At 42.7% G+C, this 16,656-nt stretch overlaps 1 protein-coding gene across 1 annotated transcript in view; it reads left to right on the forward strand.

Moving 5' to 3' along the window:
* Positions 1 to 1,698: 1,698 nt before the first annotated feature.
* TLN2 (talin 2) overlaps positions 1,699 to 16,656 on the forward strand; it is a 190,969-nt gene continuing 176,011 nt past the window's right edge. The window contains exons 1-2 of the mRNA XM_074155555.1: positions 1,699 to 1,842; positions 5,877 to 5,989. The gene's annotated coding sequence lies outside the window, so the exon portion shown is untranslated. The remainder of the gene's footprint in view (positions 1,843 to 5,876; positions 5,990 to 16,656) is intronic.

Raw genomic sequence — 16,656 nt, forward strand, 5'->3', positions numbered from 1 at the left:
ACTTACATCTGAAAAATGGCCTCTAAAACACAATACTTTAGTTACTGCTTCTTTTAATAACAGACATGATGGTATCTCTTTAGTAACAAATATGAAAACAATAACTCATTTTTAAAGCAGGTATATTGTCAAGTATTTGCAAGTTATAAAGCAAACCCCATGTAGTCTCTATTTTATTTAACAGGGCAGATACTTCTTGTTCCTTTGCTGCAGCTGACACAGCTCAGAGTGACTCTTTCGGATGTTAACATTGTGATGCTTTTAATTCTGTAGTGTGGGTGTATAAAATGACCTAGTTAGTTTTTGTTACTACAGACTGTCTTAATCACACCCACCAAGAAGTTTCCTGATACAGGTGTAACTACGTTGGGCTGCGTCAGAGCCTTGTACCTGAGCTCAGTGTCTTAAGGTTAATTTGTTGGAGCGAAATTACTTTCGAGGGCACAGCCAGCTCTTTAATCTGGTTACAAGCAAAAATATCTACTAATGGCTGCACTTCAGCTAAATCAGATTTTATTATTTTAATTGTATGATTTTTAACTGTCAGTTTTACTGATGGGGACCCCAGTATACATGAAATTAATTCATATAAGGGACTTATGTTTGCATAACTATTTATTTCCTCATATTGATATGAATATATTGGTATGGAAACCATTTACACAACTGTAACAGTAGCAGCACAGTTAGAGCAATACCATCTGCGTAAGGAAAGTCCTGGGTTACCTTTGCTGCTACAGCGGTCAACTACTCGCTGGTGTTACTTGTAAATGCTTAATACAACAAAATCCAAGGGCAGTCTGGATTGCTTCCACAGCGTGCCGGCTGCTTCTATGTATTTCTGTTACCTTCAGGCCATTTTTTTTCCTCAGAGTTTTGTGGAAGCCTCTGCCTGAGGAGCTGGAAGCGCGAGGCCCTGGGTAACACCGACAGGGCCGGGCTGACACCGGCGCCCCCCAGGTGTCTGGACAGGAGACCCGGCTGGGGGCTCTCAGCAGAGATTTGCTCCATTTTGCCCTTGGGACGAGGCGGTTGGGGTTTTTTTTTTGCCTATCGCGACAGGGAGCCCGCCATGCGCCCAGGCATCGCGCGCCTCCCTCCCGCCCTGCAGCGGGAGGCGCGAGGCTGCGCGCGCGCGCCGCCTCAGGGGCCCGGCGCCTCGTGCTGCCTCAGGGGCCGGGCGCCTCGCGCCTCCACAGCAGCCCCTGGGCGGGCGGTGGCGGCCCGGGCGGTAGGCGCCCCCCAACCCACCCTCCCACAGCTTTATTTTCCTTCTCGCGGTAAAAAGTGATGGGCTCCCCCGGCCTTCCTTCTCCTCCTCCCTGAGGAGTTACCGTCTCCCCGGGAACTGCTGTCACGGGCGGAGCAGGAGCGACGCGACCGCATCGTCGCCTGGAGGGCCGTGGCCGGCTGAGGTGCCGCTCCCTCGGGGCCAGGTAAGGGGGGCCCTAAGCCTTCGGCCCAGCGAGCTTGCTGAGGCGGGGTTACTCTCCTGCCGGTCTCTGGGAACCGCGGGTTGCTCTGACTGGGTGAGCGGGAGCCGCAAGTCGCCCGGGCTGGGTGGGTGCCCTGGGCTTCCCGCGCCCCGGGCCGGGCGGCGGCAGAGCGGGCCGAGCCGAGCCGGGCCGGGTGAAGGGCGGTGGAGCGGTCCCGGAGTGATGACGCGCTTCCTGCCCCCCCCGGCGGGGGTCTGCGCCTGGAGTCCGCAGCGGCGGCAGCTGCGGGCGGCGGCGGCGCAGGCGGGAGCGGGCAGGAGGCGAGCGGGGGGGAAGGAAAGAAGGAAGCGAGCGAACGAGCGGCGGGGCTTAGGCGCTTTACAATGCTACAGTAACTCCTTTCCCGGTAGGAGCCTGCGAGGACCCCCTTGTCCTGCCCTGCCGTTGCACGTTGCATGGAGTGTCTGGTCCGTGCTGAGCTGCCGAGAGGGGGAAGACTCCGCGCAGGGCTGAGCGGCGGGAGCGCGGAGCCGCTCCGTGCCTGCAGCGACTCGGCTGCCACTGGGTTTCGCATATAGACATTGCGTTGCCCGCAGGCAGGCGGCAGCTGCCGGTCGCCGGTCCCGCGGCAGGAGGCGGGAGCTGCGCTCCGTCCGGCACAGCCTCGCCGGCGCGGAGCGCTGCCCGCCCAACAAGTTGCCGGTTCCAGGGAGGACAGCAATAGCTCGGCCCAATACCGTGCGGGGAGCCGCGTTGCCGTGGCCCGGTATGGGCTCTGCTGCCGGGCGGGCTGAGCTCTGGGAAAGGGAGAACGGCCCCGGCTCACATTCTCTCCATCAGGAGCCGGGCCGGGGTGGGAGGTGAACCGCCGCTCTTTTGGGATTCCTCCCTGTGCCGTATAGGGTTGGTATGGAGGGCAGTGCAGGGGCGGCCGGCTCCTCCCGGCCTCTCGCAGCCTGTCTGGGGGACGTTCGCGTGGCCAGGCCGGGGGGTGAGTTTGCCCCAGAGACGGAGCTGTTCGCCGTTGGGCGCTACTGGCGACCGCGATGGAAAAGAAAACCTTTTCGCAACACGTTGCGAAGCGACGACCTCCCAAGGACGATCGTGCCGTGGGTGTATATGCGTGTACCTATATCCGTCTATCTGGGTATACGTCCGCGTCTTCCTAGCAGGCACGTGGGATAGCTCGGGTTGGAAGCGGGTCGTAGGCCGGTCCCGTAGGGCCACCCTGGAGGGGAGGAGAGGGGAGGGGAGGGAAGGGAAGGACGCGTCCGCCCCTGCGCAGCGCAGACGAGGGTTGGTGGGCGGGTGAGCCGCTCCGTTCCGCGGCCGCCCCATTCCCCGGGCCGGCCTGAGAGCGTTCCAGCGGCTTTGGGATACATGCCCCGGTGCACCAGGGCTTCATGCCAAAGTGCAAAACCTCTCTTAGTGCAAGATGGTGGTGTGTGCTCACAGAGGGCCTGTCCGTGCTGTGGGTTGGGGTCCCCCTGCATGTCCTGGCACCTCTCTTTCTTCCACCTCTAGCACATGTCTGTGAGTCTTACCTTTGGGTGACTAGAGGGTCCTGATGCAGCGCCACTGCCTGAGCACTGCGTGGGGGGAACACCTGTATGGAAAAATGGGGCCTCTGCTGTCTTTGTGCTCGCCTTCTGTAGCACTTTTGTTCTTCTGACCAGCCACTTCAATTTATTTAGGCTCTACTTTTTGTGTGTCAAAATGCTGCTGCAGTGTCTAGTTAGAAAGATTGTGGGTTTGTTCATTGATTGAGAAACTCTGGCAGATAAAACAGTTGCCTGCTTCCCTCCAATTCTTTTAAAAGTTTACTTTGCAGACCTGTATTTTAGAGCAAGTTTGAGCTATATTAATTTTCAAACCAGAAAGCCAGTTCTGAGTTTGAAAGTATGTTGTTTAAAGGCATCAGGAGTTCTGCATCATCAGGAGAGCCCAATAGCTAAGGGAAAATGTCCATATGATTAAAAAGCAAACAAGCAACATGTTTCTGAGATTACTCTTGCTTATGTAAAATAACATTTGCCGATATGTGTATGGCAGTGTGTTGCGAATATGAGTGCAAGCTGCCTGTGTTAGTTATAAATACCTTACAAATTGTAGTATATGAAAAAGTTTCATACCTGTTTGAGGTAATCGTCAGCCGTTCTTCCAACAGTACTGCTGCTAGCTAAGTTAACTGTGAATTACGTTGGTTGAACTACATTTTCTGCTTTAATTTTCAGAACATGAAATTTTCAAGGTAGTGCCTTGAGATTGAAGGTTACCACGCAGCGTGGGGGGGAGAATCTCTTGCTTCTGGGAAGTGCATTTCGTGTGATTTTCTTAATGCCTCACTTAAGTCACTGATCACTGCAGAACTGAAGGGTTAAGTGGAATTTTCATTTAGATCATCTGTTGGTGGCAAAATTATTGAATTTAAGATAAGAATACTTCTTGTTTCCAATTGCCAGTCGAAGTCTCTGGGTTAATTGTGGCAAACTTAGGCAATATTTTAAGTTCTGAATTTCAGTAAAAAACTTTAATAAAGTTTTGAGATAGGGTACCCATTTGTTTTACTGTTCAAATTACAGCAGTTTACCCTGAATAATTGTCCTGTGTGTTCTTCAAGTAACATCTGTTTCATGATATCATGTAATGGAATGTAGTACAGCCTAATTTAAGTTGATTTGAAATGTTGCCATTGCACTGTAGTAGTGCCGAAGAGGGCGAGAGGTTTTCTGGTATATGTTTGATGGATAGGTTGATTAAGAGTAGATGAGGTTGAGAAAGGTGAACTTGCTTTTGAACTGCAAAGGATTAAGTAATTTTATTGTGAACTTGGTTTGTGGTGCAGTTTTACTTAGACTTCTTTCATCATTTGCCAGCTAATCTAATCACTTAATTTTGCTTACATTAGGAATGCATCTATAGTTATAAATATAACTGATTAGTACAAAACACTACTTCAGTAAATTCAAGTCTTTTGTTTTGGAAAGCGCGGAGTGGATTTGAAAGAAGTATCTGGCTGTGGCATAGCTTGAACTGCATAATCTTCATGATGACTTATATTTTTTTTGCTGTGAAAACCTTCTCTTATTTGGTATTGTTTCTACAAAGATTTGAGTCCGCACAGCAAGGAAGTTCTGAGGCATTAGTATTTGGATTGTGTCACTTTATATGCTTACCTATATAATATGTATCTATTAAATCTGTGCAAATGCAAGGTCTGGGCAGCTTCCAAGAATGCTAGTACTTAATTAGTCACCACAGCTAGACAGTAGTACAGACATCCACCTCCATTCCTCCTTGTGCCATTGTAGTGTCAGATAGCTGTTGGGATATCTGTGTTGTATGTTCATGAAATGTGAGCAATACCATTTGCTGATGCATCATTCTAATCCATAATTTTAGTATTAAAGTACCAAAAGAAGTGTGAATTTGTTTACAGACCACTGTATCCAGCTTTCAAAAATTCCTTCTTTTCTTTTTTCCTGCTCTTGAGTCTTTAGAAGGTTTGGCAAGTCTGCTTATGCATGTTTCTGCAGACAATAGAATGCTGATGCAAATTGAGAACAGCAAACAAAATGGTTGGGTGTTGTTGCAAATGGGGGGAGGCTGTGTTAATAGGCAGTGTTTTGTGTATTGGGTTTCATTTGTTTACTTTTGGGTTTTGGTGTGTCACTTGGGACAAATGTTACTGGTATATAGTTGGAAGTTGTAGTTTCAGGTAGTCCTGATTGTTGGTACCTGAAGGAGAAAGCAGGTTTTAGCTTCTGGGGTTCTGCTTTTGACCACATGTGGTTATAAGACTATAAATTAAATTGAACTGAAGAACTTTTGGGTTCAGGGGAGATGTGAATGATAAAAGTAGAGGGTTTTTTTTCAGAGTAGCCTGGCTCTCAAGTTCCAGAGACTATGTTAAATTGAATAATCTAGGATTTTGCAACTCTGTGTATGAGATTATTATGATTATGGACATTGTGTCTTAAACTCTTTTATGCCTTTTTATTGTTGTGATTAAATAATCCATTCCTTTTCAGAAGAATCTCTGATTGCCTTGAAGGTAGCCCAAGCTATTTGGATGCATAAGTGCTAGGCTGATCCACAGGATGTTAAAATCCTGGGTCTGATCAATGTTTAGAGGATTGTGGCCTTCTATCTCTGGGTGCAGTAAAGGCATGCCTTTTGAGTGAGGCTGATACACCTGGGGATGAGAAGGTGGCGAGGAGCCTGTGGTTAATTTTGAGGCCAGACTTATAACTGTAAACACTGATTTTTTTTCTAGGTTTTTGTCCGTGCTAATGCTGCTGGAAACCCATTTCACAGTAGTGTCAGAGAACTGTTTCCCTGGGTCTGTTGTGTGCACACATGCTTATCTTGGAAATGAGTTTGAATTTGCCTGTGCACTTGAAGCAATTGTGATAACATTTTGATATTTTCCACTTCCAGTTGCAAGCTGGGATTCCATCCCCAGAGATCCATCCCATCAGTTCTTGAAGCTCCAGTGTCTTTTACCCAAGCATCTTCATAAAGCTAGAAAACACACTTACTGACTTCACAAGGTGAGGGTGACTATACAACAATAAATCTTGTCTTAAAATATCTTTACAGTACTACAGTGCTGACTTGTTACTTGTCGTCCCTTAACTTGGCAGCAACCAGTTGGATTTCTGCCAAGATGGGTCAGGCTGGCACTTGAAACTGCCTGCCTTGCATTCTCAATAGGTAGCTCATCTTTCTGTGTTTGGGCAGCGGGAAGAAGTGTGAACTGCAGTGAATTGTAAGTGTTCCTCGTGTCTTTCTGTCTGGCAACTTTTGTAAGGTTGGGATTTCTTATTTCCATGAAAAAGTATCATGTAAACCAGGAGTAAGCAGGAGGTTCTCAGTCTTCTAAATCACTGCAGCAAGTAACAATTGAGGTGATAAAGGATCAATGGTAGTACATGGGCTGTTTAGTTTTTCAAGTTGAATAACAATTTGCATTTGTCAGCTGTGGTAGAGAGATTTCTTACTATAGTATATCAAAGTATTTAGTGTTTTGCTGCAGTGTTTGGTGTAGTGATGTGAGAACCTCTTAAACGATAGGATTGTCTTCAGCTTAGAAGGGCCTTCAGAGTTGTGTAATGCTTTTCTTACATGTTTTTGTTTATTTTTATATAATGATGTCTCTTACCTTTCTTGGGAGTTGATATCTGTAATATGTTAAATAACCCTTTGTTTCAGCTACCTCAAGTCTAGTTTATACTGTGGTTCGTTTACAGTGGTGGTATGTACTAGTGGGAAAGGTGTGATTTTTCTGCAATGTGACATTAAAAGTTCAGGTATAGATGACATAAATATGTGAGCAGAAAACAGTTTCAAAAACTTACTGATAGTAAAAATCAGGCTCAAATTTCTGAAGGTGGAAACATTAATTGGCCTTAAAGGCATTTATGGCAAGTACCTCTTAGCTTTTTTCAATTGAAATGTGCCAAATGCTGCATAGCAGGAAGTAGCACAGTGACACTTGGCAGAGGGAATGGAAGCAGCAAAGGCAGGTTATGAACGTCTGCTAGAAATGATAATCTCTGTTGCAGAAAAAACCTATGGTAATCTAATGGGAGGGATTGTGGCAGGAACGTGGTGGTGATGTAGATCTGAAGCACATAATGCTTAGATATAATAAAATGTTTAAATGCCAAGACAAAGTCAAAGTTTAGCGATGGGTCTACAAATGAATATATGAATAAATGAGAACAGGAAGCTGAACTTGAATGCTACAGTTCCCTGTAGCCTGCAAGTTTTGTATTTCTTTCTTGTAATTTTCCCTTTTTTGACTAAAAGATTTTCATAGATTAATTTTTATAGCAGTACAAGGAAACATCTTCTGTTGTGAGGAGGTATCTGAACTATATGGGGAAAGGATCAAGTGGAAGCCACTGCTGCACTGCAGGAATGCAAGGTCAAGCAGAAGGAACTGGTGGCACGCCTCCTGGGTCAGGGTATCACTAAAGGCGCTATTACAGGGTGGAAGAGATAAATGTCCAATTTCAGTTTAAAAAAGCAAGGTCTGTGGGAAATGAGATCGCTCTGTTTTGATGGTTAAAGTCCTGTTTGGAAATGTTATGTGAAACAGCTGAGGATGGACGGTACCCAAGTGAGAATCCAAGATCTTGTAATATGTAGCCAACCCTGAAAAATATTTGTTTGTTGTTTAATTAAAAAAAAAATTCAGTAGCTGCATTTACAGTTTTGAGTAACATCCAGATCAGCCTGATTGTAACTGGATTCAGCTGTAGTGTGATGGTAACCAGACTTAAAAGCAGCTGAGGAAAAGAGAAGCATAACTAAATGTACAGAAGACTGAAACCTGTGAAGAAGGGGTGGTTAACTAAACTCTGCCTGTTGAGATTGGATATACCAGACCATGGATTAAGTACAGAACAAACCCAGACACAGAGAGAATGGGGGGTTGCGTGGATCTAACAGGCCTTGTCTGAGACTTTGTATGTAGAGGATGTGGTTATGGAAGGGGTCAGTTCAAATGAGTTCACAGGTTCTGTATAGGTGAGTGACATTTTGTCCTCTCTCTGTCCTTAGAGAACCAAGAAAGCAAAGGCCAGGCTTATCAAAATGGACTTTTCCCAGGAGCAGGAAGATAGGCTGTTAGTGGTGCTACCTGCATCCGTAGGTGTGAGTAGTTGGAGGACCCAAGACACTTCAGTCTTTATCCACTCCTTTTGTACACTGGCTGTTGTTTTGTTCAAAATGGGCACTGCATTTCAGAACATGCAGATACTTAACCTCTTACAGGGAGATGCTTAGCCACTGCTGTGTGACTGCTCCTGAAAGAAAGTGGTCCAGTCTTGAAAAATCTCATTGTAGCAGTCACAGCAAACCATCCAATGTCAACACAAAGCCTTCTACTGCCATGGAAAATAATTGTTTGAAGCTTGATGATCTTGAGGAAAGGAACAGTTATGTTCAGTAGGTGACCACCTAGTGTCACAGTACCATCAGAAAGCCCAACTATCCAAATTTCTGGGTAATATTTTTGAGGGGGAAGGAGGAAGTGTTTCTTTTGCTATCCTAAGAACTTTTTTGCTGCTGCTTGGTTTGCAGCATGGGCCTATGCATCCCAACGCCTGGTGGTTGCTTGAGCACTAATGCAAATATTTCATGAGTGAAATTCCTCCCTGAGAAGATTTAGCGAAGTGTTATTTATTCTCAAGTGACTCCTTGAACAGTACTCTTAAAAATCTGGTTCTTTACTTCTTGCATTCTTCTTGAAAGCAAAGGCTTTCAGCAGCCTTTTTGTATTAATTGCTGTGACAACCAAGGTGCTAGCCAAATTTTAATCCATTCTACATAACAAAAAGCAAGATATATGAAATAAGAAACCATGGGATTTAAGTTTCACAATTCTTTTTTCTGCTTTCCTGTAAGGAATCCCCCAAGACAAAGCATTAAAATCTTGGGAGGGCCTGGGCAGGAAAGATATTCTTAAGGATTTCATGTCAGAAGCGTGGCTGACTTTGTAAGAGCACTCCAATGGAATGGCAGGGCTTTAGTAGCAAAGAAATGAGGCAGAAAAATACCTTGATTGTGGTACAAGTGTGTGGTTAAGGTGAACTTCTTATGCAGCAGTTGTTGGAGATGATTTAACACTGATAAACAAAGCCTGCAACCAGTTTGAAGGGTGAGTGTGTCTGAGGAACCAAGCATACCACTACTGAAAAAATGTAGGACCAGGCTATGAAAGTGACTCAGTAATGACTGTGAATATCTGTGCAGGAAAAAATGTCTTCCTACCTAATGCTATTATCATTCCTTTTCAAAGATAAATTTACGTTAAAAATGCCATCTGCGTAGGAGAGCAAAAAACTCTGTTACTTTAGGTTGAAAACTAAAAATTAAAAAAAAAAAACAAAACCACTAAGTTCCATAGTTTCTTTGGAATAGGGTTACCAGCCTACCAGGTCATTTAAGGCAGTGGTTTCCAAATATTTTTGATCTAACACCCATATCTGTAAAAGATTTGTGAGCACTCCCCCCCAAAATACGTATATTTATTTATAAATTATACACATATACTACTGTACTAATATTATGTATGTTATAAAACATATACAAAAAATAAAAATCAAGAAAGCTTGAGAAACACTTTTAAAAATCTTTTTGTGAGATCTATGTGATTGAATATGCTTCGCTATTTTTAAAAAAATCTTGGTTTAACACTTTGATACAGCTATTTGAAGGTTCTGGTTCTAAGTTCATTTTATTTCAGTACTTCGTTTTAATGGCTGTCATAGCTGAAAAAGACTTGTCACAAAGGTACATAGATCCAAAAGGAAGAAGAAATGCATTGTTGGTTATGCTTACTAAATCATGATACTCATTTTCCATTTGCATACACTAATTATGCAAAGGTTTTTCTTGGAATTTATCTATTAAATTTCCATCTTTGCTGATGTCAATCAGTTGTTCTTGCAAACTAATGGGAAGGTGTTGCATTCTTATATTTTTAACAAATGCATTTGAAACCCCTGAAATTCTTCTTTTGGAAGATTTTTAAACAGGTTAGGAAATTACATTCCCAGGTCTTTCAACTGTACAGATTTGAGAGGTTTTTGTAGGTGACACATTATTTTAAGCCACAAAATCACCTCACAATGGAAACATTTCCAAACATCCATTTTCAAAACAATCTCTTTAGAGTGAGTTTCTTTTGAAAAGCGGTTACTTTCTTGCTCACTGTTAAAACGTCAACTTCACTTTGAAGGGACACTTTAAGTGTGTATTTTTTATAAAAAAATATCTGCTAGCTAGCATACTACTGACAGCCACTTGTCATCACAGAAAAGGTCAGCAAATTTTGAACAGTTGTCTTTGTGGGAAAAAAATGCATAATGTATCTTTAAGTTTGACAACTCTTTTAAGCACTTTGCCATGAGATAACCAGCAAATGTCAGTGTGGGAATATGACTTTCATGGTCACTCCTCATCTCATTACAAGCTAAAGATTCTACTACTTAAAGATCTTGTTTTTATAAAATTAACTATATCCGGAACATCCTGTAGGAATTTGTGCACTTCTGGCCCCAAATTTGCTGCTGTACTTGCTGATGAATGGTGCAGTGAAAGTATTCCACGTGTGGTTCTGTCTGTAACCTTTACACTGGAATCTCCCCCCACACACACACTTAAGGCAGCCACTCCATCAGTGATTACACTTGCAGAGTTTTTCCATAAAATGTTGTTTCTATTAAAGAAATAATTTACTGTTGAGAATGTCTTGAGTCTCCTCCAGTACATCTTTCCTGTAGTGACGTGCAAAAAAGTAGTTCCCAGTGTATTTCATCATTGAAACAATCTAGCGTGTACTCTAAGCTGAGACATGTTAGAAACATCTATACTTTCAGCCAACAGTATAGCAAACCTCCCACAGTGCATAATTTGTTCTAACACTTGTCTCTTCAAATCATCGTCTCTTTTCTATGCCTCTTCCAGCAGTATTTGCTGACAAAGGAATGTCGTATTGTTTTCCATGTATTATTTCAGCCATTTTTTACTGCAGCAGGAAGACCAAGTGCTTCCCCAATGGTATATGGCTCTATCTCTTCTGCTGTTAAGTAAGATACTTTAAAAGAGGCTTCTGCAGATTTATCATTAAGTTCAGTGATTTGGGGGTTATTGAGTTACTGCATGACTAGAAACCAGTACTGAAGAAACTGTAGAGATTTGTCCTCGTGTTACGGGTGCTTAGTTTTTAAATGTTTTGCTAATCATGATGGCTTTATACTATCATTAGCCAATATCTCAAGACACAATGTACACTTCGGGTGAGGTTCATCATTAATGACAGCAGATGTAAATCAGTATTTCAAATAGTCATCTTCATAATTTCAAATTTTTGTCAGATCTGATTAGGTTGTTGATTTTACCTCATAATGTGTCTGACAAGGAGCTTGTACTGAGGGTAGGAGATCAGCTGATGCGCGTAGGTTTTGAAGCAAAAGCAAAATCTGTTGTGGCATCTGTGTATCTGACATAACACTTCAGAGTTTTCAGGGTCAGAGGTGATTTGAGCAAGACTATAACTGTAGAGGGCCCTAAACCATTTGTGCATTTCCCTGATTAGAGTTCCTTGTCTTCACTTGCCTCACATTTTTGTACTTTAAAAAATGGTATGTAGTAATGTGACTCCTGTGTTGTGACAGCATGCAAATTTTTATGAGCATGCCTTTTCGAGTTGTGGCCTTAGGTCATGCCAGTTAAACTTTTAGAAATAAGCAGTCCTAAATGATTGAAGTTTTGTTTGTTTGGATTGTTTTTTTCTGCCTGGGACTTCTAAGAAGGGACAGCAATTCTTACTTGGTTTGTTTAACAGCCAACACGATGTAGTTCTCATCCTGCCTGAGGCTACACTTTCCCCTAAAGATAAATTTCAAGTACCTGCTAAACATCTGCTATCAGGCACCAGTACTGTCTTGGTACCTACCCAATAAGTGTATCTCTTCATGTACAGCTCAGTTTCTGTAGCTACCATGTGACTTGTAAGGAATAAAGTACAACTTTACCCCCTGAAGAAGATGCAAAAGCAAGGTGGGATTGCAGATAACAGTCCTTTGGGCAAAAAGGGAAGATAAAGCAGGGAGTTGCTTTTTGAAAGTTGTTTACAAGGCACTTCTTAAAACCAAGGGGAGAAATGTAGAATGGAGACAGAAAATAAACGAATGAAAAGAAAAATGAGAGAAGCATCTCTTTTAAAAACTGTAGTTGCAGCTGCAGTAAAGACTGAAGATTTGCACTAGTGTGGTGTTGACTAATTTTTTTTTTTCAACTATGTACTTGTTTCAAATTTCTTGCTTAAGGTGTACCTTTCATTATTTAAACCAAAATTGCATTGCTACCTGTGAAATAGTCTTTGTACTACCATGATTCATAGATTGGTCCAGGCCGGAAGGGACCTCCAAAGGTCATCTAGTCCGACCTCCCCGCAGTCAGCAGGGACACCCCCAACTAGACCAGGTTGCCCAGGGCCTCGTCGAGCTTCACCTTGAATATCTCAAGGGAAGGGGCCTCAACCACCTCCCTGGGCAACCTGTTCCAGTGTTCCACCACCCTCATGGTAAAGAACTTTTTCCTAATATCCAATCTAAATCTCCCCTTCTCCAACTTAAAACCATTGCCCCTCGTCCTGTCACTGCAGGCCTTTGTAAACAGACCCTCCCCAGCCTTCCTGTAGGCCCCCCTCAGGTACTGGAAGGCCGCTATGAGGTCTCCCCGGAGCCTCCTTTTCTCCAAGCTGAACAACCCCAGCTCCCTCAGTCTGTCCTCATAGGAGAGGTGCTCCAGCCCCCTGATCATTTTGGTGGCCCTCCTCTGGACCCGCTCCATCAGGTCCATGTCCTTTCTATATTGAGGGCTCCAGACCTGCACACAGTACTCCAGGTGAGGTCTCACCAGAGCAAAGTGGCAGAATCACCTCTCTGGATCTGCTGGCAACACTTCTTTTGATGCAGCCCAGGATGTGATTGGCCTTCTGGGCTGCGAGAGCACATTGCCTGCTCATGTCCAGCTTCTCGTCCATCAGCACCCCCAAGTCCCTTTCCTCAGGGCTGCGTTCTAACACCTCATCCCCCAATCTGTATTTATACTGAGGATTGTTTCTTCCCAGGTGCAGAATCCTGCACTTGCTTTTGTTGAACCTCATGAGGTTCAACTGGGCCCACCTGTCCAGCCTGTCCAGGTCCCTCTGAATGACATCCTATCCCTCTGGTGTATCGACAACACCACACATCTTGGTGTCATCTGCAGACTTGCTGATGGTGCTCTCAATCCCTCTGTCTATGTCTTTGATAAAAATGTTAAACAGTACTGGTCCCAGCACGGACCCTTGAGGGACACCACTTGTCACTGCTCTCCATCTGGACTTAAAGCCATTGAGTACCACCCTCTGGGTGCGACCATTCAGCCAATTCCTTATCCACCGAACCGTCCACCCATCAGATCCGTATCCCTCCAATTTGGCAAGCAGGATGTTGTGAGGAACCGTGTCAAAGGCCTTACAGAAGTCCAGATAGATTACATCCATAGGTCGCCCCTTGCCTACTGACCTAGTCACTTCATCATAGAAGGCCACTAGGTTAGTCAGGCAGGACTTGCCCCTAGTAAAGCCATGTTGGCTGTCCTGAATCATCCCCCTGTCCTCCATGTGCCCAAGCATGGCGTCCAGGAGGATCTTCTCCATGATCTTCCCAGGCACAGAGGTGAGGCTGACAGGTCGGTAGTTCCCAGGGTCCTCCTTTCTACCCTTTTTAAAAATGGGTGTGATGTTTCCTTTCTTCCAGTCTGCAGGGACTTCACCTGACTTTTCGAATATCATGGAAAGTGGCTTTGCAACTTCATCAGCCAGTTCCTTCAGGACTCTGGGATGGATTTCATCAGGAAATGATGATCAGATAAAGAAAACAGTCATTTCTTCATAGAAACGGACTTTCTAGAACAATCATATTTTTTACCAACACTTATTTCTGATGTGTTTAATAGAATTTTTTTTTTTTTCTTCTCAAGTTAAGTTGTTCTGTAAGAAAAGTCTCCAATTTAGCTGTGTCTTATGTGGCTGCTATCCCCACTTAAGGGGGATAAAGACCAAGTGTACTTAAGGTTCTCTAAACTAGATGTTATACTGCAAATGAATGATACAGTGCTGTATCTTCCTAGTGGAATGGATAAACAATTAAAGCACTTGAAACAAATATTTATTTTAGAAGACTCTGATTTTTGAGCTGGAAGAAATAGCTGTTGTGTTAAACTGTTCTGAGATTTTCTGGAAAAGTCTGCAGGGTGCTGCAAGTTATTAGTGTAATAAACTTTAATTTCAGCTTGTTTATACTGGTAGCTAGTGGTTTCTAAATGTCTGTTCTTGGCTTGTTTGGAGGCAAGTCTTGCAATAGTTGTCTTCTGCATCTGAACAAAGAAGCAGTGTTTCTTGAGTATTTGCAAGAAAATAATATGCATAGGCAAAAGGCAATGCTTACCAAGTAGTGGACAAAAGGAACTTCCTAGTAAATTATCAACTTTGAAATCCTTGAATCAGAAAAAATGTTTTCCTATATGTACTCTCCTTTTCCCATGCACGCTCAGTTGTCCTGCTTTAGTGTCTGCTCTTTAATGATTCCAAATACATAGAAACTTATGTTTAGTCCTCCATAAAATGAAGCGTAGACAGGAAGAGGTTTGCACTCATCTAGATCTATATGAAGTGTGTGTTTATGTTGATACTTTCTCACATTGAACTGGGTGGTTGCACCTTCTGAGCTGCTATTGCAAGTTCTTGTCCCACTGAGGTACCTATGCAACTTCTTTGACTGCATTTACTGTTTTCTAAGGTGTTGTTAACAATCATATAAGCTGGAAATGCAAAATAGAGATATTGTTTAGGTCTCCATGGTGACCGCAGGATCCTGAAAACTTAAAAAAATGTATTTGACTTCCTAGGGCACTAGGTTACATCTAGGCTCTATGGGTTTAGGCTTACAACTTAGAAAAATGTTTCTTCAGGCAATGTAGAAAACTGTACATGCAATATAAAAAATAAAACACAGTTGTGTAATTACAAAAGAGTGGAACTATGGTTGTGTTTAAGTAAAGAAAAGTTTTCTGTTGGTTTTTTTTTTGAAGAGGTTTATAGAGATGAATTATACTTCATAAATTACTCCAAAACCATTTTATAAATAGTAATATGGGCTGCCTGTCAAAAGAATAACCTTGCTGTATGACAGTTACTACACTTGAAGACAATGTAAGTTATTAATGAGATGGTCAAGTTGTGCTTTCTGTTGTGTATACTTGGTATCTTCTCATCTACTGAATACAAATTTTCAGTTATACACAGAGGCATGAGTCAAAGCCTTTGAAGCACTATGGAAATCTGTGTACGTGAGAGTAATGGCTCTGAGGGAATGTGTCTGTAAAACAAGTGTGTGTGTGTATATATATATAAAAATATATATATAAAAAATGTATTGAATCTGTCTAAATGGGCGCCAGTACAGCCTGAGGCCTTGCAGTTGGCTACTTAAGATATTTTAACCCACACATTAAAATAAATTCACCTAATTAGTGTTGATGATCAGAAAGAACTATGTATTAATTTATTTTGAAGAATAGAAATAATATAACTTTAGGATTATTTGTTTGACTTCTTAAGGATAAATAGAAAGACTCAGGAGTACATGGTATTGATTTTTTGAATGCTTTAACTTGGTTATTGTAAGTCAGAGACAAGGACCAGTCTTTGTGCTTAAGCTGCTGAAGTGTCTAGACACGAATTGAAATCTGGAACTATTTTTGCAGCATTCTCTTACATAGAATGATGATGTCTCGAACTCTGTATCAATGAATTACTGGCATCCATTTTTGGTTTCTGCCTTCTCTCTTAGAGAAAAGTGAGTTTGATAGTTTAAGGCCAAGTTCTCCTGACATCTGATACTTCATTCTCTTCACACAGCATGTAGCCAATCTGTGGACTCTGGCACTTCTGGGGATCAGAGCTGGGTAGCTATATGGGCAGGGTTGATGTGGTTATGCATGCTACAATAGAAGTCCTAAACTTCAGCTGCAAACAGCGCAATTTAAATTGAGAGCCTAGGGGGAACAATTTTTTCCTTGTATTACATACATAGGGTTTGCTGAGTGATCAGGGTTTTACCTTTCTCAGAATCATTACAGGCATGTAATTGCTCTGTCAAAGGTGAAGGCAGAGATCTTGATGGGCAAGGGGGAAGTAACTATGTGTGTCATAGCAAAATGAGTTCCTGAGTCCAAATGTCAGGTTTGGATTTGAAAGTTTAATTTGAAATACTGACTTTGCAGGCATATTTTGACCTATGGCTTGAGTTTGAAGCTTTATTAAACTTGCCTCCCTCTATCCTTCCTTTCATATCCCGTTCTTCAGTAATCTTTCATATACTTACTGAGCATGATGGAAATAAAAAATCTTATTGGATGTATTTTAATGATACTTGAGAAACTCAGAGTAGATTTTGTAAATCAGTGTTAATAGTGTTAAAAGTCTTTTCTTAATTTGCAAAAGTATGCACTTTTTCAGGAAACCTAATATATTCAAATTGTTGGATTATTTAAAAATAAAATAAATAAAAATTGGTAGCTTCCAGAGGTGGCCCATTGGAGGTCTGGCTGATTGATAGATGCTGCTTTAAGTGTAGTCAACAAACGGCGTGCT

The sequence above is a fragment of the Numenius arquata genome, chromosome 11, assembly GCF_964106895.1.
Source record: "Numenius arquata chromosome 11, bNumArq3.hap1.1, whole genome shotgun sequence".
NCBI classification, from domain to species: Eukaryota; Metazoa; Chordata; class Aves; order Charadriiformes; family Scolopacidae; genus Numenius; species Numenius arquata.